The 27,597-nt window shown below is 37.1% G+C and overlaps 1 pseudogene; it reads left to right on the top strand.

Annotated features, from left to right (window-relative positions):
- LOC149182240 (uncharacterized) overlaps positions 1–21,163 on the top strand; it is a 30,409-nt pseudogene extending 9,246 nt beyond the window's left edge.
- The last annotated feature ends 6,434 nt before the right edge of the window (positions 21,164–27,597 follow it).

Below are 27,597 nucleotides of genomic sequence, written 5' to 3'. Positions count from 1 at the left end.
ATTTTCTATGATACTATGATGGTATAGCTAATGCATTGGTTGCATCTTGAGGTGTGATGATTCACAGGACTCCACAAATGGGCCGAAAGGGCCGGTTTATTCGATGATCTCATGTGAGCCCATACGCATGAGAGAGAATAAGTAACACCATATGGGCTGGGGAAAAACTCAATCAACACTACATATGCCAGTGGTTCCTTTTTCTTGTGTATAGCTCTTGAAGAGCTATGAGACCAACTTGAGGAGGCCATGTGCCTGATGTTTTAGGCTAGGTGCCTAGTATTGGATTGGGATGCCAAAGTCTGGAAGGGATGTAAAGGACTTCGATGCCTGGGGCTGTGCGCCTTAGTAGTTGTGGAGGGAGTGGGCCAACGTTGAGAGATGCCCGGGGTCATTGAGTACCGGATCGGATGCCTGCCTTGGGGTAGATGAGGTCTGAGTCAGGCGCGAGCCTTGGGGCCAACCTTGGACAAGGATACAGACTGGGTCAGGCTTAGCCTGGTGCCGAAAGTGGGAAAAAGGATAGGGATTCCTTGAGATTTCCCGGGGTGTTGGGGAATTTCGATGCCTGCTGGTTATACTAGTTCAGCAGAGGGTGTTGGCAACATGAAGTAAATTAAATAATAAATAATAAATAATAAAAATAATAAATAATAAATAATTCAACTTAACTTCGGGACGAAGTTCCTTAAAGTGGGAGAGTATGTAATATCCCTTCCCTTAATAATAAATAAAAATAATAAAAATAATAAATAATAAAAAAAAAAAAAATAATAATTAATAATATAAATTATAAATAAAATAAATAAATCACTTAGTAAGAACAAAAATAATAAATCATAAATGTTAAATAATAAATAAGATTAAAAATATATACAAAGAAAATAAATAAATATAGTAATAACCATACTAAAGCTCTAGATAAGAATAAGGAAACTATCAAAAAGAAGGAAATAAAACAAGAAAATGAAACTATCAAAAAGAAGGAAATAAAACAAGAAAAGGAAACTATCAAAAAGAAAGAAATCAAAAGAAAGTTGCATGAGACACATGGAGCATGTGCATGTGGTTCCTCTTCCAATGTTGTTCTATTTAATAAATGGTGAGGAAGATGAGAAGCATTCCTGCATTCCCTCTTTCCGAGATTTTGTCTTTCATTCTCTTGGGAGAATGGTATACTAAGACCTAGGAGTCACTGGCAGTAGTACGTTGATTGATGGCTTGGGGGTGGCCAGTTGTAGCAAGACGTTGCACAATTGAGCCTGCGGTTGGGTGGAGAGTCGTCCCCAAAACCTTGTTGTGGTAAGCCTACTTCGACCACAGGTAAACAGGTAAGCACTATTCATTCAATTTGAATTTAGTTAATTAATTACATGTTTATTGGGCTAGGTAAGTGCCACTCTCATTTAAATTAATGTTAAATTAGATATTTATTTTTTGGACTGTTACATGTGCATGCCTTACCCGCGCTCTCACCCAAGTCTTTAAGCATGTGCTTTTCACCTCTGTGCGGCCTCGCCCAAGGCTGGGTGCATAGAACTATGCCTCACCTTCCTTTGCTGTGGTTACACCTTAGTACTTCACATTTATTCTTTGCTTGAGTGTGCTGAGAGATGTCCCAAATGACCTCCATGCTTTGTTAACTTATATCGTGTGTTGGGTGAGGTCTTGGCTACCTAGCTGACCTGCCCACGCCCTATACTCCATCGCCAAATGCCCTCTAACCATCCGTCGGCCTTCGTTCTAACATCGCAAGTATAGATCGGCGGTGGGTGTAATCCATCCATGCTCCCCATGCCTATAAACATGTCGCTCTCCTTCATTTGTGCGCATGACTCCATTGCACGCTAAGTCTGAGCTCGTCCTTCGCATTACTCAGCCGCTCGTCCTTTGTTCGAACGCGGTCGCATTTCAGGCAGAACCGCAAGTCATAACATCCTCCTCCACCTGAAGTCATTGTCATCCTCGACAGCATACCATCCTGGTAGCCATCCACCAAGATTTTCAACAGTTATCTCACCCATGATGTCAACTCCTCCACATACTGCAACCATCTCTGCATCATCTGTAGAACCGCCATCTCCATCATATGTCGTCCCGACAACCATCTGTCACCAAGATCACCATACTAAGGTATACACCTCATTGGTATGTCATACATCAGAAATCATCTCAATCCATGATCATCGACCATCTTGTTGCAATCTCCAAATGCTGCTCCCTTGTGGAAGGTTGGTCCCTCAATCTCAAGCTACATGCTTCCTGCAACATATCGTGTCGACCTCATCATGTGTCGTCATCATGTGAGCTGCTGCTATGATACTCCAACATAATGCTAACATATCTCTGTACACTGTCGACCCCCATGTCTGAACTAGTCGGGTGATCAGTCCAATTGTCACGCTCAAACAATGAGAATGCACATCCTCATACCACCATCAGTTGTTTCTCTAAACAACCCATCACATTTTCAACTCGATCAAGAATCCATCTCCATATAAGTGTAAGCCATGCTCTGGTCCATGAAGTAGTCCTCATCTCATCTGCAACATGATGTCCATGATGTCTGTTACTAATGTGCTGCATGAAATTAGACACGTCTACCCCAAAATCATCATCCATCTGCAAAACATCCATCTCTTCAATATGAAGAGACCATCTCATCAAAATCTGACTCTCGATGTGCCACATCCAGGTCCATGAAGCAACCTCCATCATATCTACAATGTGCCATCCCTCAAGTCTCCCATAGAAACAAGTATACACATGTCTCATCTATCCATGTGCTGCTCATGATCTTAGATCAATCAGCTCCCATGTGTCAAAGTGGTTAAGTCTTGGCTCAACCCATGTCCAAGTGTTGCCACCAAGGCATCATCATCATTGCAACTCCATCACTCCAAAGTGTCTCATATCGATCCTCCACATCAAGTCACTCTTTCAAGCAATTCCCATACATGTACTTGAAAGTATGCATCCCATACTGCATCAAAGTCTCTGATCTCAACTCCTCAATGCATTATATCCTCTAATTCCACCATATATGAAGTCCCCAAAAGTCACAACCTCATGTCATCATGAGCTCCATGAGTCATCTCCAACCAACATATCAACAAGCATACAAGTCCAAGCCCAAAGGTCTCTACAAGATGCCTTAGCTCTCCATGTAGTAGGAATGCTCCATAGTCTGCTCACAACTCCATCTAAGTCCATGGCCTTATTGTACATAAGTGCACAACCTCTCCATTGGCTCATAATAAGTCTCCATGTCACACCAGAAAATCCACCTGCACAACATCTTTGCGTTGGCACTCCTCATTGGATGCCCATAAGTGACACCTCTATGAGTGCTCCTGCATAATGTCCCTGAATAACACTGCCATGCTCCATGTCTCCAACCTGATGTCCATGACTAAGTTACCCATGTAGTCCAACCAAGTAGACCCATCACAACAATCAATCATCCTCATCCAAGTCTGTAATCTTCGGTCTAGTGAACTCGGTCACCCAACCATATCATCATCATCACGAGTCCCCTCCATCATAGCTCCCCCACTAAACTTCCACCAAGACTACTCTTGGTCTTGGCCATGAGAATTCCACCCAAGCAACTCAAGTGTGTGCCCTCCTAAATCTGTCCATGAGTCATGTCGGGCACTTAGCCAATTCTCCATGTGGCTAAAGCATGGCCCATTCTTCCGTAATGATCATCATGTTCCTCCCTTGTCATGGGCCTTTGTACCATCTATCATAAGGTCACAAACAACCCCAACAAGTCCTGCAACAGTCAACAATCCTTGCTTCTCCATACAAGGTCCCATCATAGTCATCCATGGTAAGATCCTCCCTAGCATCGGCAAACTGGTTTTGCTCTTCCCTGCATACGGTTCATCTACCAAATGCTCAAGTGAAACACAAGTATCAGTACTTACTTCATCATCATCATGAGGCTCCTCCATGTGAGTATCCTCATTCACCCATGTCTGCAAACTGCATGATCCTGGTCCAACTTGATCAATCTCAAGTTCATCCTCCATCGTTGTCATATCTGCAACATCCTCAATCATCACGGCTTCCTCTTCCTTGTTAGGATAATCTGCAACTTCATCTTGCTTCATCATCCAACCAAGTTGAAGAATTTCGTCTTCAACATTCCTTTCCAAGACTTCAAGCTTATCTTGAATTTGGGGGTTCTCTTCTTTCATCCGCTTCAACCTGTATAAGGTAAGCAAGAGCCTCCCTTCACATTCTTCCAAACTTGCCATGCCTTGTCATTCAGCTTGGCCCAAGCACTAAGCTTCTCCTCTGCTAAACTTGTTTCACCATTCACCTGAATCACACTAATATTCCACATGTCACCTACAAAACCTAAACTTCTTGCCAAGTCTTCGGTCTTCGTAGAATCAGCTCCTTGATTCAATTCACCAGCTCCAACCATGAGCTCTGATACCACTTATCACGCCCCTACACTTGCGGTAGTCTTTCAACCACTTATAGCGAGGTGCGGCACTACCAATCATTTTCTTTTCACCAATACTTACGATTGTAGACTACGTCTAACATTGCACTTATCCTACTTAGTTTGTGTTTCACAACCAAGTATTATTAATGTGTTCCTTTACACAAGTGAAAGCCCATAACATTCACATAAACAGGAGTATACAATAGAAATGCACAACAATATAAAGGGAGGGGCAACTCCCTGCAATATGAGTCTGCCCGAATCAATATATATATAATCTTCTTTTAAAAGTACAAGTTAAATATTGGGAAACCCCAAATTTACACTTAGCCAATTTTCAACTTCGGTAAACTCAGTTGCCCAGCTCGTCAGCACCTCCACATGCTCGCCGCACAACTCACCAACCCTTCGTTCACCTCGTCGCACGATCATGTTTTTTGCCCAATCTCGGTGTGCCTCATTGTAACCAAGTCGCCACACACGAGCGCCTCCGCACGAGTCACACCTCCATTCAAAATCCCAACACTTCACCATTTCCACCATACACAACTTCTGCGTTTACCTTTGTACAACAGGTGGGCGCTCACCCAAGCTGCCCAAGAACCCCTGCACAACCACCCAACCGTACAACTGCACACAACCGGGAGTTTGCGCCTTCACTCGTGCGCCTTCGCACAACCAGGCGCCGTCGCCTTCACTCGTGCAAGCCTTGCACTATCGGGCGCCCATGCCTTACCTATGCATGCCTTACCCGCGCTCTCACCCAAGTCTTTAATTCTGTGTGTTTCACCTCCGTTTGACCTCGCCTAAGGCTGGGCGCATAGAACTGCGCCTCACCTTCCTTTGCTGCAGCTACACCTTAGTACTTCACACTTCTTCTTTTCTTGAGTGTGTTGAGCGATGTTCCAAATGACCTCCATGCTTTGTTAACTTATATCGTGCATTGGGTGAGGTCTTGGCTACCTAGCCAACCTGCCCACGCCCTATACTCCATCGCCAAATGCCCTCCAACCATCCGTCGACCTTCGTTCTAACATCGCAAGTATAGGTCGGCCATGGGTGTAATCCATCCATGCTCCCCACGCCTATAAACATGTCGCTCTCCTTCATTTGTGCGCATGACTCCATTGCACATTAAGTTTGAGCTCGTCCTTCGCATTACTCAACCGCTTGTCCTTCCTTCAAACGCGGTCGCACTTCGGGCGGAACCGCAGGTCCTAACAAAAGCAGTTCGAATAGCGTCTTCAATTTGAGAAGGAAAATGAAGTCCCTCCCACAATTCCCGCTAATCTAAAAATTCTTTGAATGCATGTGAGAGAAGAGAATGATAGAGATAACCAGCGAAAGTCTTCTTTGTATCCTTGCCACGATGGTTTATAAACACATTGTATCAAAAACCATCGTGGGGAAATCGCTATTGTGACTGGCGGTGGGATCACTGGAAGAGGAGGCGGAGGAAGCGTCGATAATAGTTGCAGGAGAAGAACGTTGAATTTAATTTTTAGACCACTTTTGGGGAAAGGAGGATGCAGGCGTTGGGCATGCAATTTCAAATTAGCTATAATTAGCAATTGCCTCAAAAGGTGCAGAGAAGGCTATAAGAGTCTTAAATTGAAATTGTTGAATTAGAAAAGTTGTATTTTGATTTGAAATGATAATTGTTGTATTAGATTTAGGTTGTTTAGTGTATTTGTGTTAAGTTGGTAATACACAATTAAAATAATAATTGAAATATTGAGATGATGAACGTTGGTTGAGATATAATTTACCACTTATTTTACTAATGAAAGATTTAGAACTATTGTAAATAAATATTGTTTTTATGGAATGCACAATTTATACCAAGAGGACAGGTAATATATACCAAGAGGAAACAGTGGGTACAAATTAGCTTTGCCTCATTTTAGGCATTCTATGATGTTTGATGAAGGGCATTTAATATTTTTTTGCCAATATGGGGGCATTCAAAATATAAGTTTTATTCTTATTTCTATTTGTATTCCCTATTATTAGTGTTTATCTCATTTAAGAAATTATATATATTTGTTATAAAGCAAGTCAATGAAAATTTTAAAAATACTAATAAAGATTTATATGATAATTATATATTTGATTCATTTCAATCATATTAATAAAATTTACGTTTTGAAAAATTACAATTTTTTTATATAATTATAATTCCAAAAATATAAATAATGATTACATATCAAAATAAAGAACATACAATTTAAAACAATATTTTATAGTATTTATTGAACTCTCGAATGCATACCTGATATATTTTATTTAAGGCAATGATAATCTAGAGGAAAAAAGACAACATATGCATATGAAATTTTAAGATTCAATCCATAAGAAAATTTTAAGATCCCATCCATTACATGAGATCATAAGGATTTGTATTTTTATTGGTAAAAGTAAATAATATACATTATTTCATTTAGCTAATTTTATTTCAAAATATTATTGTGATTTTTCACATTACAATTAATTTAGTTTAGTTCGTTAGAAAAATTCCTAAGTCTATATTTATAATATAATATTCAAATTATAAACATTGATATTTTTTTTAGATAAAAATAAATAAGTTTTTGACAAATACATAATTACATTAAAAAAATCACTATTGCTATTAAAGAAATGAAATAAGATATGATTGTTAGTATATATTCTCTTTTATATATTATTATGTTCTTCAAACTTTTTACTAATTTTTAATTGATTTTTAAAAATTTATTAGATTTTCAAATGTTTTTAAATTAAATAATTATTAAAATATTATAAATGAATAAATATTTTTAAATTAAAAAACTACTTGATTAAAAATCGAAATGAATAATAAATCATGTTCAACATTACCTACCTACCTCTATATATATATATATATATATATAACTTTCTACTCAATTTTAATTGATTTTTAAAAAATTAGTAGATTTTTAATTTTTTGTTTAAATGTTTTTAAAATTAAATAATTACTAAAATATTATAAATAAATAAATATATATTTTTAAATTAAAAATTAATTAATTAAAAATAATAATAGATAATAATTCATGCTCAACATTACTCAAATAATATAAGAAAGTTATAATTCACATGTATGTTTTGGTTTATGGCCCAAAAACATTTTATTCAATCATTATATCTTACTCTAATTTTTAATACAATATGAAGGAAATGACTAACACACTTAATCTTTTGAGAGTTAACTTTCTTTTTGAAATTTATGTAGAGCATAAAATAATTAAAAATCTTTATAGAATTATTAAAGGTAATTTCTAAAAACTTAAATAATAAAAAATAAGATAATATCTTTAATATAAAAGGGTAAATTTAAGAGCGATAAAATTTATAACTGCAAACTAGAGGCACACACAATAGAAGTACATTGACTATTCTCAATTCATAACTAAAGCCTTTTACTATCTTGATTGTGTAGCAATATCAGTTCATGTCGTCATTCACTCCCATACTAATTTGACTACTTTCTTTAATTACCAAGCAATTTTGATTGAACTTAAAAGATAGGTGGCTATTAAATGATGTAGTGGTGCTAAGGTTAACATGACATAAAGGTTGAGTTGGTCAGTCACGGTCAATAAGCAAAATCCTTTACAGTTTTTATCTTTTTAATAATAAAATAATTGTGCTTTAATTACAGAGCAATTTTGATTAAACTTAAGGGATAGGTGGCTATTAAATGATGCAATGGTGCTAAGGTTAGCATGACAGAAAGTTCAAAGTTGGTTGATCATGGTCAAAAAGTAAAATCCTTTACACTTTGTATCTTTCTAATAATAAAATAATTGTGCGAAGGTCTGGTTTAAAATAAGAAACAAAAAAACTCATCCTTAAAAAAGTTGCTTAATGGGTAGACATGCCACTCAAATTAGACTTAGTAGAAAAGTAGAAAATGGTGAATCAGATTTCAATGATATTGTTTTAATCTATTAGAATAGATTTTAGTGGTTTGTTAGAATAAATTAATCAAAACTATTAAAATGATTGCCAAAATAATTTGAATAATTTAACTACATATCATAGTTTTGCATTTGTGATACTAAAAGGCATAGTTTTGAATAGTTTTGCATTTGTGATACTAAAAGGCAAAGTTTAATTAGATTTTTTTTTTGGAATAAGGTAATACAATTTTGGATAAAAGTGTGATTTTTTTATTGTTTAAAATGTATTTTTGAATATTTAGATAAATTCAAGATGCACTAAAATATATTTGAAATAAAATTCTCAAATTACCCTACAAATTAAAAATACTAAAAATTTATTCACCAAATTTACTAAAAACAAAATAAAAATTCTAAACTAAAATTTCATTTCACATTAAAACAATCCTACTTGGAAATTATTGCTATGCCATTCTTACCATTTTATCTTGTTTTATCTCCTTGCTAGCTCAACATATTTAAAGAATATCCCAACTCTAGATCTCAAACCAATAGATAATCAAATAAAAATTAACCCTTACCCAAATAATGGTACAAAAAGAATATCCAAACTCTAGATCTCAAACCAATAGATAATCAAATAAAAATTAACCCTTACAAAAATAATGGTACAAAATTCAATAAAAATTAAAAGGAATTTGTGTAATGTGAAGAATGATCCAGATTGTATAAAATTGGAACGGGTGGAAATATTTATAGTAAAAATTCATGGATTGCCCCATGATATTTTGTGGAAACATTGAAGTGATTAGTTCTTTATTTGCACCTTATAATTTTAATATTCTGATTTAAATTTTTGGATGGAGTTTGTTAATAAATAGATAATTTAAACTTACTTAAAATGGGCCAAAGTAAAATTTAATTATGAATTCTTATTAAATTAATAAAATTATAATTTTAAACCAAAAAAATTACAAGATTTAAGCAAAATTTTCAAAAAAATTACAAATCTTAACACTAAATTTAACACATAAAATTTACCCAAATCTCAAAACATAAAAAATATAGATAAAATTTTAAAAATTTCAAAAAATAAATAATATTCTCTGAAGTTCAAATCAGAAAAAGAAATTTACAAAATTTACATGAGAGTGGACAGAGAAGCCTTTCAGATAAGTCTATTGATTACTTAAAAGATATTGCCATTAATACAAGGTTATAAATCTTTGATGTAATATGTTTCTTACTTATATCTCTGAAACTTTGAGGAAGTTCAAACAACTCAGTTGGTTGCACTTATTGCTCCATTGCTCCAGCCTTTGTTGTTGAAATTGTTCAGTCTCCTGGCCAGCCTACATCTGCATATCCTGCAACTGCTGCTCAGCTAGTTGCAAAACAGTAGTTGGCTTACCAACATCTTCTTCAACAACAACAATAACAACTATAGATTTTTTAGGCTAATCAGATGCATAATATAGAACACACATTAAAACAATCTAATCAGATGCATAATATAGAGCACACATTAGAATTCAAGAACCATGGTTTACCTTGGTGTCACATATCTCACCTGCATTTAAACATTGTAAAAAAAAAATTCATGGTAACAGCACCCTCCTTATATATTTACATACACCGTCATATATAACTTATATTTGATATGGTATCATCACAATACCAAGAGTTTAACGTTAATATATGGTTTTAACTATTCCACTGTAATATGATGTGATGCCACCCAATACTATGCAAAGGATGTTCGTAATTCATGTTGGTAAGGGTAATGAGTCCCACCCACCATTTATATGCTGGTGCCTTCTATACAAGACATCTCGACTAGCCTTAAAGGCTGCCGGCCTGATCACGTGCCCAGACATGGTTCTACAGGCTGGAACCTTCCCGCCTTCACACTTTGGCATTACCGCCAAGATCTACGGCATGAAAGCTCTGAGAATGATCGAGGGAGGAGGTTGCTCCACGTAGCAAGGTTGTGTGCTCGCGTTTATAAGTTTGATATCCCGTTTTCTCCGGGGTTTTGCTGCTTCTGCTTGGCGCTCCGAGGCTTGGTGTAGTTCCCCGTTACCACTGGGCGTTTGTTCCATAACTTCTGCACCGGTTCTCTTCTGACCCCCTTTACCAGCATGCAATCTCATCATGTTTCTATCGCGCCTAGGGTGTAAATCCTTGACAGGCTGAGTAAGATTTACATTTGTTAACTGGATTCGCAATATTATTTAGGGTTATCTTAATGAGTGCACAGTATAACGACCATCTCCCTTTTGAGTGACAGGTGGTGTAGATTCGCTATCGTGGCTCCTTCGGCGGTCTACTCTGCTCTCTGTTGCTATTACTCTAAATGTTTACAGGTACACGCGTAGTTTCGTTTCCTTACATTATGGTGTAAACTTCTGGTTACGATTTCTGAGTATCTTTGTCTGAGGGATTACCGCTGTGCTTCATTATAAACCCCAGCCACCTTATTCCTCTATGGTTGGCGCAAATGGCGGTAAACAACCTTCTAATCTCCAGGTTCATACCTGTTGGGGTTTGCCTATGAGGAAGCTGGGTTAACTTCCCTCTTGTTTATGGCAGTTTTGGGGTCGAGGTCTCAAGTTCACGAGACTGTACTATTGACTGCTGCTTTGCAGCTTTTGGAACATTAATTCACTATGTATTATTTGCATCTGTGATTATATGTAAGCACTTATTAGTTCCTACCGAATTACTGTATCTGGGTCTGAACCCATAAAGTTTGGTAGCTCTTTTTGGTTATTAAAGAACATGGTTAAACTTCTACGATGTATTTTCATGCTCGGCTCTTTTGTTTGTTATAGAGCAATGTTAATTTTTGATGTTTATTATCATTCTCTTTACAAAATTTCCCGTAAGGGTAGAATTTAAGCATTACCCAGTTCGTTTATTAAAATGCTTGCTCTGAAAATTTATTCGTAATGTCGATAGTTTTAAGAGGGTTTGGTTGTGTCGGCCTGCGCCCCTTCCAACCGAACTCGTTGGTTCCGCCAGGGTTCACACCTGCATCTCATTCGATGGATGTATGGTCGAACTCGGCGATGGTTGAAAAGATAAGACCTTTGGTAATACATATGTATGGTTTATACTCTATTTTGTTCTTTTACCGTCATGATATGGACTCAGTCCACCATATACTGTTTGCTCTGAAATATTTTGTTATGAATATTAAAGCTAACTAATGTAATTTTCTGATACGAATATTGTAATTGACTATATGTTTATTCCTCTGCCATAACAGTGTTTTCTTTTACTGTGTATATAGAGTTTAACATCATTTTTACAGGCAGTAACGCATTCGGCCTATATGCTAGAGATTACTCGACTATCTGTTAAAGATGTAAATGTTATTATACTCGGAAGTAATATCAGGGCAGTCTATTTCAATCTTTAACAATTCCTCTGTTTTGTTTTTTTTTTTAAAGTAAGGTTCAAGCATGAGGCTAAGCTCTGCTTTCTAACCGACTATTGTCCATGAGAAATAACGGCGGTGGCTTCACGCTTCTGTCTGCCGCAAGGGTTCCTCCAGCCGCGGACCTATTCCGGTTCTAACTTAAGATTTTACTTACCACTCCCTAATTCTCTTCAGACCTTGCAATGCCGAGGTTATCTACGACTCTTCTCCAGGTTATACGTTACCATATAACGTACCAGATAAGGGAACTTAGGTTTCTTGAATTGTAATAGGATATGGATTTCTGTTACAAGATTTATTCCTCCTTCGCAGGATACCCGGCCCTGCATATTCAAACCCTAACCCCTGCTATTATTTCATACTGTAATAATAAATAACCCTTCTTGCTACGGGTATGCAGAGTTGTACAGTTATCTAATTGACACGAAGGCATGCATTTCTGTGTCATTTCCATATTCACAGTTATTCTATTTATTTAATAGTACTGTAGGGTTTCTGTTCTACTGATAATACGCAGTAACTGCAAGTATTCTAAGCTACCCATTCTATACAAACGATTGCAATACCTTAGGGTTTTGATACTTACCTGGTCACTGCTCGTAGGGAAAGTGCTTCAGCACTTCTTCTGCAAATTCCTGTGTCAAGCTCGCTATCCACCCATCCGTGAGACTTGTCCTTCGGGACCTGAGTCTCCGCCCGAGCTTTTTCTTACCAGATCTCAATCCTCAGTAAGACAGCACCTAGTGCTCGACTATCTGGTCACTACCAGACTTAGTCCAAAACAAGGTATTTTTCCTTTTTCTTTTCTGTCTGTCTCTACAGCACAACATTCTGTCCACCCTCTTTTCCTTTTCCTGGAAAATCCCTCCAGTTAGGGAAGGTGGTTATTTTCAGTTTAATTAACTACTTTCCTTTTCTTTTTCCAGTTCCCTTTTGGGAGCCCAATACTTTTCTGAGTAATTCTTTAAACATTATTTTAATGCATATTTAAAATTAACAGATTACTCATAAAAGAAAATAAGTCTCTCAATGTCATTCAGTTTTTACCACAGTAAACTTTAAATAATTACATTTTACGGGGTCATCACATCTCCCCCCCCTGAGTTTGGACATCGTCCCGATGTCCAGCGTTCTCAAACAGCTCCGGATAAGCTTTCCTAAAGAGCTCTTCATCTTCCCAAGTGGCCTCATCCGGCCCATAGTGCTGCCACTGCACTTTAATTTGGGTAATAACCCGCTTCCGCAGCTGTACTTCTCTCCGGTCGAGAATGCTCAGCGGTTCTACCAAGACCTCTCCTTCCGGTTCGACCTGCAAACAATAACAGTGTCAGTTTTCTATCTCTTGACACTTTTCCAATTAGTTCAATTGAAAATAACTCTTACCCGTATATCCTGCCACTGGATCACATGCTTAGGGTCATAAATATACTTTTTAAGCATGGATACATGGAAGACATTATGAATTTTAATGTGGCTTGGTAAAGCTAGCTGATAAGCTACTGGCCCAACTCTTGCCAAGACCTGGAAAGGTCCAAAATAACGAGGCGCGAGTTTAGCGCAACTGCTCCATTGCAGAGTACTCTTCTTGGCTTGTATTCTTATGTAAACGTGGTCGCCCACCTGATACTCTTTGAACCTCCTCTTCCGATCTGCAAAACTCTTTTGCCGATCTTGAGCGGCCTTCAGGTTAGCTCGCACCCTTTTGACCATGTCCTCCATTTCTTTGAGCATTTCGGGTCCCAACCTGAACTTATCCTCCGGGCCACTCCAATTTGTGGGCGTCCGACATTTGCGTCCGTACAAAACTTCAAATGGAGACATTTGAATTGATGTGTGATATCCATTGTTATAAGCAAATTCTACCAAGTGTAGATAATCTTCCCACTGAGTCGGCTTTTGCATTACACATGCTCTCAGCATGTCCTCCAACACCTGATTTACTCTCTCCGTCTGCCCATCAGTCTGGGGATGGTATGCTGTGCTGAAGTTCAGTGGCGTTCCCTATTCCGCAAATAGTGTTTTCCAAAAGGCGGATGTAAACTTTACATCCCGATATGATATTATAATCTTTGGAAGCCCGTGGAGTCTGAACACATTCTGCATAAATATGTGTGCAATTTGTACTGCCCTGTAGGTCGATTGCACTGGAATAAAGTGGGCTGCTTTACTCAACTTATCAACTACCACCATAATAGAGTCGTTGTTCCTCCTTGTTCTAGGTAACCCAGTTATAAAATCCATGGATATAATTTCCCATTTCCATTCTGGAATGGGTAGGGGTTGCAATAACCCAGCCGGGTGCTGGTGCTCTGTCTTGATCTGCTGGCACTCTAAACATCGCGCTAAATATTCAGCCACATGTCTTTTCATCCCTGGCCAGTAGTACTCTTTCCGAAGTGCAGCAAGCATTTTCTGGTATCCAGGATGACCTGCGTAATGACTGGTATGAAACTCATTCAGAATTAAGTTTCTAAGACTATCATCATTTGGTATAAACAGTCGTTTTCTGTAAAACAGCATCCCATCTTTGCTCACTTCATACCCTTGCTGGCTCTCCTGGCTGGAAAGTGACTTTTGTCGCTTCATTTGCTGATATTCAGCATCCTGGTTTGCTGCTGTTTTTATCCTCTCTTGCAAGGAGTTTTCCCACTTGCTGAGAGTAACTTCATATAAACATTGTACCTTACGACTTAGGGCGTCTGCCACACGGTTTTCTTTTCCTTTCAGGTGTTTAATATCAAAATCGAATCCACTTAAGAAATCTGCCCAACGGGCCTGCCTTTCATTCAGGGTGGGTTGACTGAAATAGTTTGTCAAGCTGTTCTGATCTGTTAATAACAGAAATTTCTTACCCAAAAGATAATGTCGCCACATTTTAGGGGCATGTATGATAGCTGCCAACTCCAAGTCGTAGGCAGAATACTTCTGTTCATGTTCCTTCAACTTTCTCGACTCATAGGTGATCACTCTCCCTTCTTGCATTAACACACCTCCAACGCCTTCTCGACTAGCATCAGTACATACTACATAATCCTTATTAGGATCAGCTATACTTAGGACGGGAGCAGTAGTGAGTAAGTGCTTAAGTCATTCAAAACTTTGTTGACAGTCCGAACTCCATTTGATTGCCCTTCCTTTCTTTTGTAAGGACGTAATAGGATATGCCACTCTTGAAAAGCCTTCTACGAATCTTCTGTAGTACCCTGCTAATCCCATTAAAGATCTGATATCCGCCACATCTTTAGGCACGGGCCAATTCATTATGGTTTTAATTTTCTCAAGATCCACTGAAATCCATTCTTTGGTGATCACATGGCCTAAATACTGAATCTCTTCTTTGTAGAAGTCGCACTTGCTAAGTTTAGCATACAGCTGATGCTCTCGCAGGGTTTGCAATACTATCCGGAGGTGCTCCTCGTGTTCCTCCTTGGAACGGGAATAAATCAGAATATCATCAATGAATATTAGTACAAATTTGTCTAGAAACTGATGGAACACGCTGTTCATTAAGCACATGAATGTGGCGGGTGCGTTAGTCAGTCCAAAAGGCAGCACTACAAACTCGTAGTGTCCATATCGGGTTCTGAAGGCTGTTTTAGCAATATCCTCTTCTTTAATTTTGATCTGATGGTAACCAGATCGAAAATCAATTTTGGAAAATATTGTCGCCCCCTTAACCTGATCAAAAAGTTCATCGATCTGAGGTAAGGGGTATTTATTTTTAATTGTGAGTTTGTTCAGTTGTCGGTAATCGATACACATCCGAAAAGTTCCATCCTTCTTCTTGACGAATAGCACCGGAGCTCCCCATGGAGAGACACTGGGACGGATATAATTTTTATCCAGCAGTTCTTGTAATTGCATTTTCAACTCAGTCAGCTCAGGTACACTCATTCTATAAGGTGTCCGCGAAACTGGGGCAGCTCCTGGTATTAACTCAATGGTGAAGTCAATATCCCTTTTCGGAGGTAATCCAGGAATTTCCTCTGGAAACACATCCGCGAATTCTTTTATTACTGGAAGGTGGTCTAGCGGACTCCCTTTATTCTTAGTTTCTGCATAATTCACCTGAATGGCATACACTTGGCATCTTTTCCGGATGCATTTCGCTAGCTGGGATGCAGTGATTGGCCGGACCTGCACTGGTCGTTTAATTCCCTGCATCTCCTGTTCCATTCCAGAGTCATCCTTGAACCGTATGACCTTCGTTTTGCAGTTCACTAAAGCCCAATGCTTTTCTAACCAATCCATCCCAATTAGGACGTCATAGGATCCAAGTGGAAGCATGTTCAAATCTGCCACCACTGGCTGTCCGGCTATCGTTATAGGACAGTTTTTTATCTTTGCCATTACTCGTCTTTTAGTCCCTGTAGCTAGCTGTACCAGCCATGGGTTCTTGAATTTTTCAGGCTGCAATTTACACTGTTCAACTATCTTTGGACTAATATAACTCAAAGTAGCTCCTGGGTCAATTAGAACAGAGATAGAAAGGTTTGAAATTTTACCTTCAAATTCGACCATAGTGGGCTGGTATTCTGCCTGGCGGTCGTCCAAGGCTGCATTAATTTTTGGCACACTTCGTCCCACGTCGCCCACGGTTGATGCTTCATGAATCTGGGAGATCTTATCAGTCCCCTTCCGTTGCAGACAGTTCTTGACATAGTGTGGTCCGCCACAACCCCAGCACTGTACTGGGGGTCTGGTTACTCCCTCATTATCCAACTTGACAGATTGCTCACCCATTCTGGTTTCACTGATAGGCTTGGGCCTGAAAGAACCTCTCGGTGCTGCTCTGCTACTCTGGCCTTTGATGCTTCCTTTAGCTCCACCAACCCGGCTTCCTCTATTGTTACCCACAATTTTACTATTCTTTTTCTCATTCCATTTCCTGTTAGAACTGTCCCCTTTCTGTTTGCTCTGCTGGTAGCACATTCTAGCTTTACGGATAGCTTCATCCATAGTTTTGGGATTGTCAAATTCAATCGTTTCCCTCATATACATAGGTAAGCTGCTAACAAATCTTTGCACCTTAGCTTTTTCTTCTTTAAGGTAGGGTACATAACGGAGCAAGCAGGTGAAATGATTGATGAACTCATCCATAGTCTGCTGTCCCAACCGCAGATCGTGGAATTCCTTTGCTTTTTCATCATAAAAGCGTTCTGTTAAATATCTCTCTTTAAAATATTTTTAAAATTTTTCCCATGTTATGGTTCGTTCGCTTACCCCTTTCACGATTTTAACTTCTTCCCAACACAATGTTGCTTTCCCTTGCAACTAAAAAATGGCCAATCGTGCCTTCAAGTTATGGTCATACTCATATAACTGGAAATATTTATTCATGTTAATCAGCCATGCTTAAGCTGCTTCCTCTTGTTCCCTGTCGTAGTGTGGGGGTTTAATTTTTCGGAATTCTCCCTGCAATTCCACTTTTTGTCGCTTTGAAGTCTGCTGTTCTGATGCATTATCAGATTGATCCTCTCCATCTTCTGGAATCTCAGATTCTGCCTGGTAATTCTGCTCCTCTGTCATTCTCTGCTGCTCTGCACTAGGGTTGGCCAGTGGCGGGTTCTGTTTGTCGGACAAGCTTTTTAGTATCCTTTCCTGCTCCATTGTCAAACGTGCATTGTCCTCACGTAAACGAGCCATTTCATTCTTTAGCTCTTGAACTGTTTCTAGTATGGCCAGATTTGTACTGCGGGTCTCCTCACCCAACTGCACCCACAATTCTGGGTTGTTTCCCGGATTCATTTTTCCTTGTTCCGGTCTGGTCTAATCCTACAACAGTTAACATTGTGAGCTTCTGCTGAAAAGAATTAAAAAAAAAAAAAAAAAAAAAAAAAAAACGAACACATATTACTCATACCCAGAGGCCACAGTATGGGCAACCTGGGCTCTGATACCAATTTGTCACATATCTCACCTGCATTTAAACATTGTAAAAAAAAATTTCATGGTAACAGCACCCTCCTTATATATTTACATACACCGTCGTATATAACTTATATTTGATATGGTGTCATCACAATACCAAGTGTTTAACGTTAATATATGGTTTTAACTATTCCACTGTAATATGATGTGATGCCACCCAATACTATGCAAAGGATGTTCGTAATTCATGTTGGTAAGGGTAATGAGTCCCACCCACCATTTATATGCTGGCGCCTTCTATACAAGACATCTCGACTAGCCTTAAAGGCCGCCGGCCTGATCACGTGCCCAGACGTGGTTCTACAGGCTGGAACCTTCCCGCCTTCACACTTTGGCATTACCGCCAAGATCTATGGCATGCAAGCTCTGAGAATGATCGAGGGAGGAGGTTGCTCCACGTAGCAAGGTTGTGTGCTCGCGTTTATAAGTTTGATATCCCGTTTTCTCCCGGGTTTTGCTGCTTCTGCTTGGCGCTTCGAGGCTTGGTGTAGTTCCCTGTTACCACTGGGCGTTTGTTCCATAACTTCTGCACCAGTTCTCTTCTGACCCCCTTTACCAGCATGAAATCTCATCATGTTGCTATCGCGCCGAGGGTGTAAATCCTTGACAGGCTGGGTAAGATTTACATTTGTTAACTGGATTCGCAATATTATTTAGGGTTATCTTAATGAGTGCACAGTATAACGGCCATATCCCTTTTGAGTGACAGGTGGTGCAGATCCGCTATCGTGGCTCCTTCGACGGTCTACTCTGCTCTCTGTTGCTATTACTCTGAATGTTTACAGGTACAAGCGTAGTTTCGTTTCCTTACATTATGGTGTAAACTTCTGGTTACGATTTCTTAGTATCTTTGTCGGAGGGATTACCGTTGTGCTTCATTATAAACCCCAGCCACCTTATTCCTCTATGGTTGGCGCAGATGGCGGTAAATGGCCTTCTAATCTCCAGGTTCATACCTGTTGGGGTTTGCCTATGAGGAAGTTGGGTTAACTTCCCTCTTGTTTATGGCAGTTTTGGGGTCGAGGTCTCAAGTTCACGAGACTGTACTATTGACTGCTGCTTTGCAGCTTTTGGAACATTAATTTGCTATGTATTATTTGCATCTGTGATTATATGTAAGCACTTATTAGTTCCTACCGAATTACTGTATCTGGGTCTGAACCCATAAAGTTTGGCAGCTCTTTTTGGTTATTAAAGAACATGGTTAAACTTCTGCGGTGTATTTTCATGCTCGGCTCTTTTGTTTGTTACAGAGCAATGTTAATTTTCTGATGTTTATTATCATTCTCTTTACAAAATTTCCCGTAAGGGTAGAATTTAAGCATTACCCAGTTCGTTTATTAAAATGCTTGCTCTGAAAATTTATTCGTAATGTCGATGGTTTTAAGAGGGTTTGGTTTTGTCGGCCTGCGCCCCTTCCAACCGAACTCGTTGGTTCCGCCAGGGTTCACACCTGCATCTCATTCGATGGATGTATGGTCGAACTCGGTGATGGATGAAAAGATAAGACCTTTGGTCATACAGATGTATGGTTTATACTCTATTTTGTTCTTTTACCGTCATGATATGGACTCAGTCCGCCATATACTCTTTGCTCTGAAATCTTTTGTTATGAATATTAAAGCTGACTACTGTAATTTTCTGATACGAATATTGTAATTGACTATACGTTTATTCCTCTGCCATAACAGTGTTTTATTTTACTGTGTATATAGAGTTTAACATCATTTTTACAGGCAGTAACGCATTCGGCCTATATGCTAGAGATTACTCGACTATCTGTTAAAGATGTAAATGTTATTATACTCGGAAGTAATATCAGGGCAGTCTATTTCAATCTTTAACAATTCCTCTGTTTTGTTTTTTTTTTAAAAGTAAGGTTCAAGCATGAGGCTAAGCTCTGCTTTCTAACTGACTATTGTCCATGAGAAATAACGGCGGTGGCTTCAGGCTTCTGCCTACTGCAAGGGTTCCTCCAGCCGCGGACCTATTCCGGTTCTAACTTAAGTTTTTACTTACCACTCCCTAATTCTCTTCAGACCTTGCAATGCCGAGGTTATCTACGGCTCCTCTCCAGGTTATACGTTACCATATAACGTACCAGATAAGGGAACTTAGGTTTCTTGAATTGTAATAGGATATGGATTTCTGTTACAAGATTTATTCCTCCTTCGTAGGATACCCGGCCCTGCATATTCAAACCCTAACCCCTGCTATTATTTCATACTGTAATAATAAATAACCCTTCTTGCTACGGGTATGCAGAGTTGTACAGTTATCTAATTGACACGAAGGCATGCATTTCTGTGTCATTTCCATATTCACAGTTATTCTATTTATTTAATAGTACTGTAGGGTTTCTGTTCTACTGATAATACGCAGTAACTGCAAGTATTCTAAGCTACCCATTCTATACAAATGATTGCGATACCTTAGGGTTTTGATACTTACCTGGTCACCGCTCGTAGGGAAAGTTCTTCAGCACTTCTTCTGCAAATTCATGTGTCAAGCTCGCTATCCACCCATCCGCGAGACTTGTTCTTCGGGACCTGAGTCTCCCCTCGAGCTTTTGCTTACCGGATCTCAATCCTCAGTAAGACAGCACCTCGTGCTCGACTATCTGGTCACTACCAAACTTAGTCCAAAACAAGGTATTTTTCCTTTTTCTTTTCTGTCTGTCTCTACAGCACAACATTCTGTCCACCCTCTTTTCCTTTTCCTGTAAAATCCCTCCAGTTAGGGAAGGTGGTTATTTTCAGTTTAATTAACTACTTTCCTTTTCTTTTTCCAGTTCCCTTTTGGGAGCCCAATACTTTTCTGAGTAATTCTTTAAACATTATTTTAATGCATATTTAAAATTAACAGATTACTCATAAAAGAAAACAAGTCTCTCAATGTCATTCAGTTTTTACCACAGTAAACTTTAAATAATTACATTTTACGGGGTCATCACACTTGGGCTGCAATCAAGAAAATTATGAAGGTAGATGAAGATGTGAGGATGAATTTGGCTGAGGTTCCTGCGATTTTTGCAAAAGCTTGTGGAATGCTCGTTTTGGAGCTTACCCTGCCCTCATCGATTCATACAGAAGATATCTTTGATTTCCTTGTGGATATTGTACAAGTGATGAGTCGAATGAGGAGGGTCTTGGTATTCTTGGAGGATCTGTACCTGTTGGAACCCCAGCCGAAGCTATACCATATTACTTTGTTCTTCAGCAGCATTTAAAAGCACAGGTTGCACCTTTTGGAATGATTGTTGGAAAGTCAGTGGATCTTGAAATGTATGCTCATCAACCCCGCTCTCATGTTGCTTATATACCACAGAAAATGTGGCCACAAAAAAAAAATGCTAGAGCAGTCCATGAGCCCATCCTCTGGCAGAGGTGCTTTGAGTCATTTTCTGTAGGTAGATGGTAGTCCTGCACCGAAGAAATCATTGGGTGTGTCACTTCCTGGCAGAGTATGCCAAAAATGTAGCCACTGTAAATTGGAGAGACCCCGAGGGTAAAAAAATAATGCATGACAACTAAATGTCAAAGGAGAGAAGGATGGACATATGTAAAATGCATATAAAAATCGGCCTAAAAATAGATACGGATATAAAAAATGGGGAATGGGAAGCTCTGAATGTGCAATTAGACAGTTGCAGAGGAAAGCCAAAATTGTAGAAAGATTTAAGGAAAGGAGTTCTCTTTTGTGAGGTTGTTTGGAATTTAGCTCAATTAAATTATTAATTATTAAGCAGCTATTAATTTAGATAAAAGATATGAAATCCAAGAAAACTTAAGAAATATAAATATTTGTATTAATTATTTTTAATTATATTATATCTTTTTTTATTAATTAAGATTAATATATTTTTTTTTATTCAATTTTATTAAATATTAAGAAATATAATATTTTTGAAAATGCATTTTTTTTTAATAATAATAATAATTACCATATATTATAAAAAATTGAAATACAATTTATTATTAAAAAAATAGTTACTAATCAAATAATCAAATTATTAAATGTAATATTTTTGAAAATGCAAATTTTAATAATAATAATAATAATAAAATAATAAAAAATAATAAATAAATAAATAAAGGAATACAATTTATTATTAAAAAAATACTTACTAATCAAATTTTAATGATGGAAAATTTATTTTTTAATAATTTTTTTTGAATATAGTAATCTTAGTTCACGTAAATAATTTTAAGATAGATATTTTTATTATTTATTTTTAATTAATTAATTTTTTTATTAATATTTAATTATTAAACCATTCTAAAATATTTTTATTATTATTTAATTAATTATTTATATTTAAAGTAAAAATTAGAATTTTATAATGATTTTTTTTTTTTTTTTTTTATAAATTTTTTTTCCTTGTTCTGTATATCAAAATTATATCTACTATCAAAATCTGAATTTTGGGTGGGAAAAAATAGAAAGATGTTATTTTCTAGTTAATAATTATTTAAAAGGTATTATACTTAAAATAACTATTATAAATGAGAAAAATTAAAAATTAAAGAGAAAAATATTATTATAAAAGTTTAAATGTTTTTAATAGTATAAATTAGATTTTTAACATATAAATAAACTTATTTACTTAAAATAAAATTAAGAGATTTAAACTATAAATTTTAATAAATAATTTTTTAATTATACAAAAATAATTTTAAAAATATATTTAATAATTTAAACAAATTAAATATTAAAATATAAAATAAATAATTTTTTTTTTTCAAATTTTGCAAATGACTAACCACAAAAACAAATGCAAAACAAATGTAATTGAACTTTTATACACAAATGTGTGGATGTGAATGCACAATATCTTCACTTAATAAGTCATGGAAGTTGTCATTATCTAAAATGTTAAGGACTTATCTAGACTTGCCATATCCAAACACAATATCTTTACCTAACACATCATGGAAACTGCTCTTATCTAAAATGTTAACTAAGACCATAAGGTTTACATTTTTTTCCCTTTCATTTTGATAAGTTTATATGAAAATGACATTTTGACACTTTCATATGAAAATAACAATTCAAATTTATTAAACCTTTTCATTAATTTTAATCATAACGAATATAATTAACTAATTATTAAATTTGATAAATATTAAATACCATGTTAAAAGAATAATATTTAACTTAGCGATTTTCATATTGTCCATGAAATATTATATTATTTTTATTTAATAAATAAAATAAAAATGAGGGACATGAATGGGAGTGTTGCAAAATGGGAGCCAAAGGGATGGGAATGGAAGTGGGACAGTTACGAGTTCAAGAGTGAGAGCATTAATAATAATACTTTTTCGATGATAATGCATATTATCATGCTTCCTCTCACATCTCATCCATTCACTCTCTAGATTTATGTGAAATACCAGTGGATGCAATTAGTTTGGTTGGGGATGTAGGTAGTGTGGAAGAGAATAATGAATATGATAATGAGATTGATTATCCAATGGGTTATTCTTATTTTTCTTCCATGCCTGTGTCAGGCCGGAAGTGTGAATTTCCACTGCTATTGATTCTGTGAAGACAACTATAAGGAACTGATAGTTCAACGACCAAGAACTGTATGTTTCTATATTATAGATGATGTAATAGAGAAACTTCCGTGAGGTTCCGCTCTCGGCTAGGGAAACGTTGGAATTTAAGAGATCTTGCAAAAAAATATTGTTCCTATGGCTAATATATGTCAGTTTTATCTCAACTAATCATCTCCCAAGCCTTCCTTCTCCTCCTTATAATCTTCGTTGATCGAAATTAAGGCAAACATGTAGAACAATATTTCCCTTATGGCTACCCCAGCTACGAAATTTTGTTCACATTGTCTCCAAACACCTTGCAATGTGTAGGGTACCCCCACGCGTCTCCAAACTTGTAGGTCACATTCATGTTCAAAGGCTTCAATAGTGGAGGTGAATACAACATTGGCTTAGAAAATGCATATTCCCCAAGCAATGAACTGGCATCTACTCCACTTAAATTCAAAATTCATATTTAAATTCAAATTGAATATTGAAATTCAAAAACGATGTTTTCACCTCAGCGTTGGAAGGTATCTCCTCCCTCTTAAATTCATTTCACAATTCAGACACCCTGTATGCATAGCAGGTATAGTCATCGCCCACCAGTTGATCCTTCACGCACTAGAGAAGTCAAATCACCTTCGTTGGATAAAAATAATCAAGATGCCCATGTACGTATGTTGTATAGGTGACTAGTGTCTTAAAGGGTGTACAAATACCCTATAACATTTTAAATAAGGTTTGTCATGATACATAACCACAATACAATTCCCTCATATAAACTGAGGGTTTCCTTCTAAGGAAAAAAAAACTAAATTAAAATTAACTTCTACTATGAGATCTTCTTCCTAACGAGAGAACTAGATTGACTATGAAATTATAATATGAAGCCCCCCCACACTCTCATTTCAAAGAATGGGATCCAACGATAGTTGAAACAAAACCTTTGAATTAGGAAGATAATCAGGCTCTACACCCAACATCCTGAATAGAGGATGAAGCCATACAATCCTTAATCTTGTGGAACTTGTGGGTGCGGTCAACATGCAAGGAAAAGATGTGAAGCAAGAGGCTTGGTGAGAGATAATAGGTGGAGAAGCTCAGTTACATGGGATCATACAAAAAGTGTGGACGTGCTCGGATGTAGAGGGAGAATTGCAGAAGGAAATGTTGAAAAAATACTTGAAATATTAATGTGTGTAAAGGCTTGGAAACACACTAAGGAGCATGGCATAAAGAGAATATTTTCATGTTGGGAAGCTAGAGTCATGGCGTCCTATCAAATCCTGTTTATTAGGTGGGGACATTGTGCACTCGGGAAAATATTGTGGTGTTTGTTAGAGTCCTATAGTGATAGGATTCATAATTTTAAAATTGGCTAAGGTTAAGCCTTGTAATATTGTACATACATTTGCTTTCTGCAAATGTTTTCCATATTAAAAATAAAAAATGTAAAGAGGATATGTCCTAAAAGAAATATCAAAGGGCAAAAAGAATAAGGAAAGATCAAAAAATGAAGATACATGAATCCCAAAAACCAAAATAGATCATGAAAGTATGCAAGTCTAAATGCCACTACTATTTTACTACTTTACTGTCTTAAATAGTGGTTGTGTGCAGCTTGTCATACATGCCATAACCCATGGTACTCAAAATACTTAATATTGACTATTTCATGCTTTGAATTTTATGTTGATAGTTAGAGAAATAGAATTTGACCAAATAGCTTAATCTTGGTAGATTATTAGATAGATATAGAAAGTGAAAGGTGCTCATCAGCTTAATTTGAGCCCTTGGAAGATATAAGGTTAGAAGTAGATAGTTTACTTTTCAAAAGAAAAATGAGTGATAAATGTTTGCTAGTCTAAATGCACCCAAATAAATGAAGAAAAAATGTTAGGGTAAGTAGAAGAAAGGTTGCTGAAGTATAAAGTTGATTAGACAAAAGCACAATTAGCATGCTTAATCATATCTTTCAATGTGCATGAGTAGTTAAGAAAGAAAAAACAATGGTTTATAAGTTGATTTAATTGACTCCCCCTCATTCATTTCATCCCTATACTTACTAATTTCCCTATCCACAAGTATGTTCTAGTACTAAAAATCCTTCAAGTCATAAAGGCTCAAAGCATTTCTCTGACTTTTGGTGGGACCAGACCCTTGGCTTAATGACTTAAGAACATCAAATGTTAGAATTCCATTCATAAAATTCATTTCCCTTCATTACCCTAATAAAACCCCTTTTCCTAAGGTTAAATTCTATTTTCCTATGAAAAGTAAACAACCCCAAGTTAAAATTCCATTTCATTCAAAATAGCAAAAAAATATTTTTACCCTAAGTATAAAGTGTATGGGAATAAAATGCACAAATATTAAATTTATGCTTAAGGTTATGTTCACTTTGCTCATTTCTTTTCCTATTAATTTTTAACATAATACTATAGTTCCCGATATACCTTTTCCCATACATAAATAACTCACTTATGTAATACCCCAACCCTTAGTTTATCTATAAACTATACTTTTATTCCATATCCCTCACAAAACCCTCTTAACTCACCACTTCTCGGTAAATTTGAGATAATCCCTTCATTGAACCCTGCTCAATCATTCATTCCCATGATTAACTCGTAAATAATCCCAAACCACCAAGGATTAAATCTCTGGGCCCCCCCGAAACCTTGGCCCATTTCATCCGTGCACATTTGTCACCCGATTGTTGTTCGAATGTCAGCACCCAAATCCAACGGTCCATAGCCATATCAGGTTCACTCGATGTCTGACCTTTACCCATTCGATAAAGTGGTTTTTCCCGGGCCCCATCTGCTACGTGTCAAATGCTAACATAGATCAAGTGACCTCGCCAAAATAACACCTCCTCCATAAAAGCAGTGCGATGGCTTGGGAAGCCACCTCCCCACCCAACACGAAAAATTGCCCACTGTTCATTTGTAATTTACCGACCAAAAAGTAACCATTGTTCAAAAAAAAGGCAGAGAAGCCCTATTTCTACTTTTTCACTCAATTTCTTTGTAAACCTCTACAAACCATTATGACACCTGAAAACGCTCGAATTGCCAATTGACCTCAATTTTCACTCCTGAAGAAGTTGCATACACCCCAATCAAGCTCTCAGTTCATACTAGAGCCCATTCAAACTTTTGAAATTGTTGAGAACACTGAATTTGAAGTTAATTCACCCAAATTCAAGGTATTTGAAGACAAATTAACAGAAACCCTTTAAATTTGAAAACGTTCAGTCTTTAAAGTGTTTTAATTAACTAAAATTAATTGAAATTACTTTGAAAATTAGTTGTGTGCCCAAACCCTTCTAAAAGCTTCCAAGTTACCTTCAAAACCTCTGATATAAACTTATATTTCCAAATTCAAATACACAAGAACTAAATTATGGCTACCCCCGTCACCATGGATGTCAAACCTATCACAACTCCCCATTTGGACCTTGACCACCTTCCTTGGCAGACATGGATTTTCACATCAAAGACACGAGTGCCTATTAACTCCTCAAAATTCATTGTTTGAGTAAGGACAGATATCTAAACCATTCTGATGACATTGGCCTTCGAGACTCCAATTTTCTCAAATACCAGTTTCCACAACTACATATCTTTCCTGAGATTGTCCATATGTGCCATGCCTATTACATTCCCAGCCAGAGAGCTATAATGTCCCCAGACCAAAAAGTCTTGTTTACTATTAGAGTTAAATCAATCAATGAAATGTTGCAAGTCCAACCAGGTCCGAACCTGACCCCACTCTCCATTCGGGATTTGTTAGACCAATACACCAAATTGAGTCCATCTAGACTGGCACAAATATTCCAAACTTTCATTATAGAAGAGCAACACATTCCTAAAGATGTCCCTCCATATGTTTCTTCCATTTTCTTTGAAAGGGGCATGAAAATTATAACCATGGTATCATGTATTCTGGGCTATGCCACAGATGAATTTGTTGATGAGCTCATCTTGGCCTTCATGTCCATTTTTACCTCAATAAAGCCTCCTGCTACTTTGTACAATTATGCACAGTTCATAGCTGAAAGGATGCATGAACAATTTACAAGAATGCACAATGAAAGAGTTTTCAAGTACTCATCTGTACTATACTACATGTTTTTGTATTGTCAGTCAAACAGATTTTCCTTCACCATCTAGAAGTTGGATACTAAAGGCCAACCCAGGTCTGTTATATTTTGGACACCACTGTTCCACATATATTCATCACCATACACCTATACAAACTTCATTGACTCTTTTGTCCATCCAGTCATGACCATGTTGAGAG

Source organism: Pinus tabuliformis, chromosome 3_2 (assembly GCF_031772625.1).
Source record: "Pinus tabuliformis cultivar Carrire ecotype Pingquan chromosome 3_2, CPIR1, whole genome shotgun sequence".
Classification (NCBI taxonomy): domain Eukaryota; kingdom Viridiplantae; phylum Streptophyta; class Pinopsida; order Pinales; family Pinaceae; genus Pinus; species Pinus tabuliformis.
Note: the sequence above shows the minus strand (reverse complement) of the source record. Positions and strands in the feature narration are given on the sequence as shown.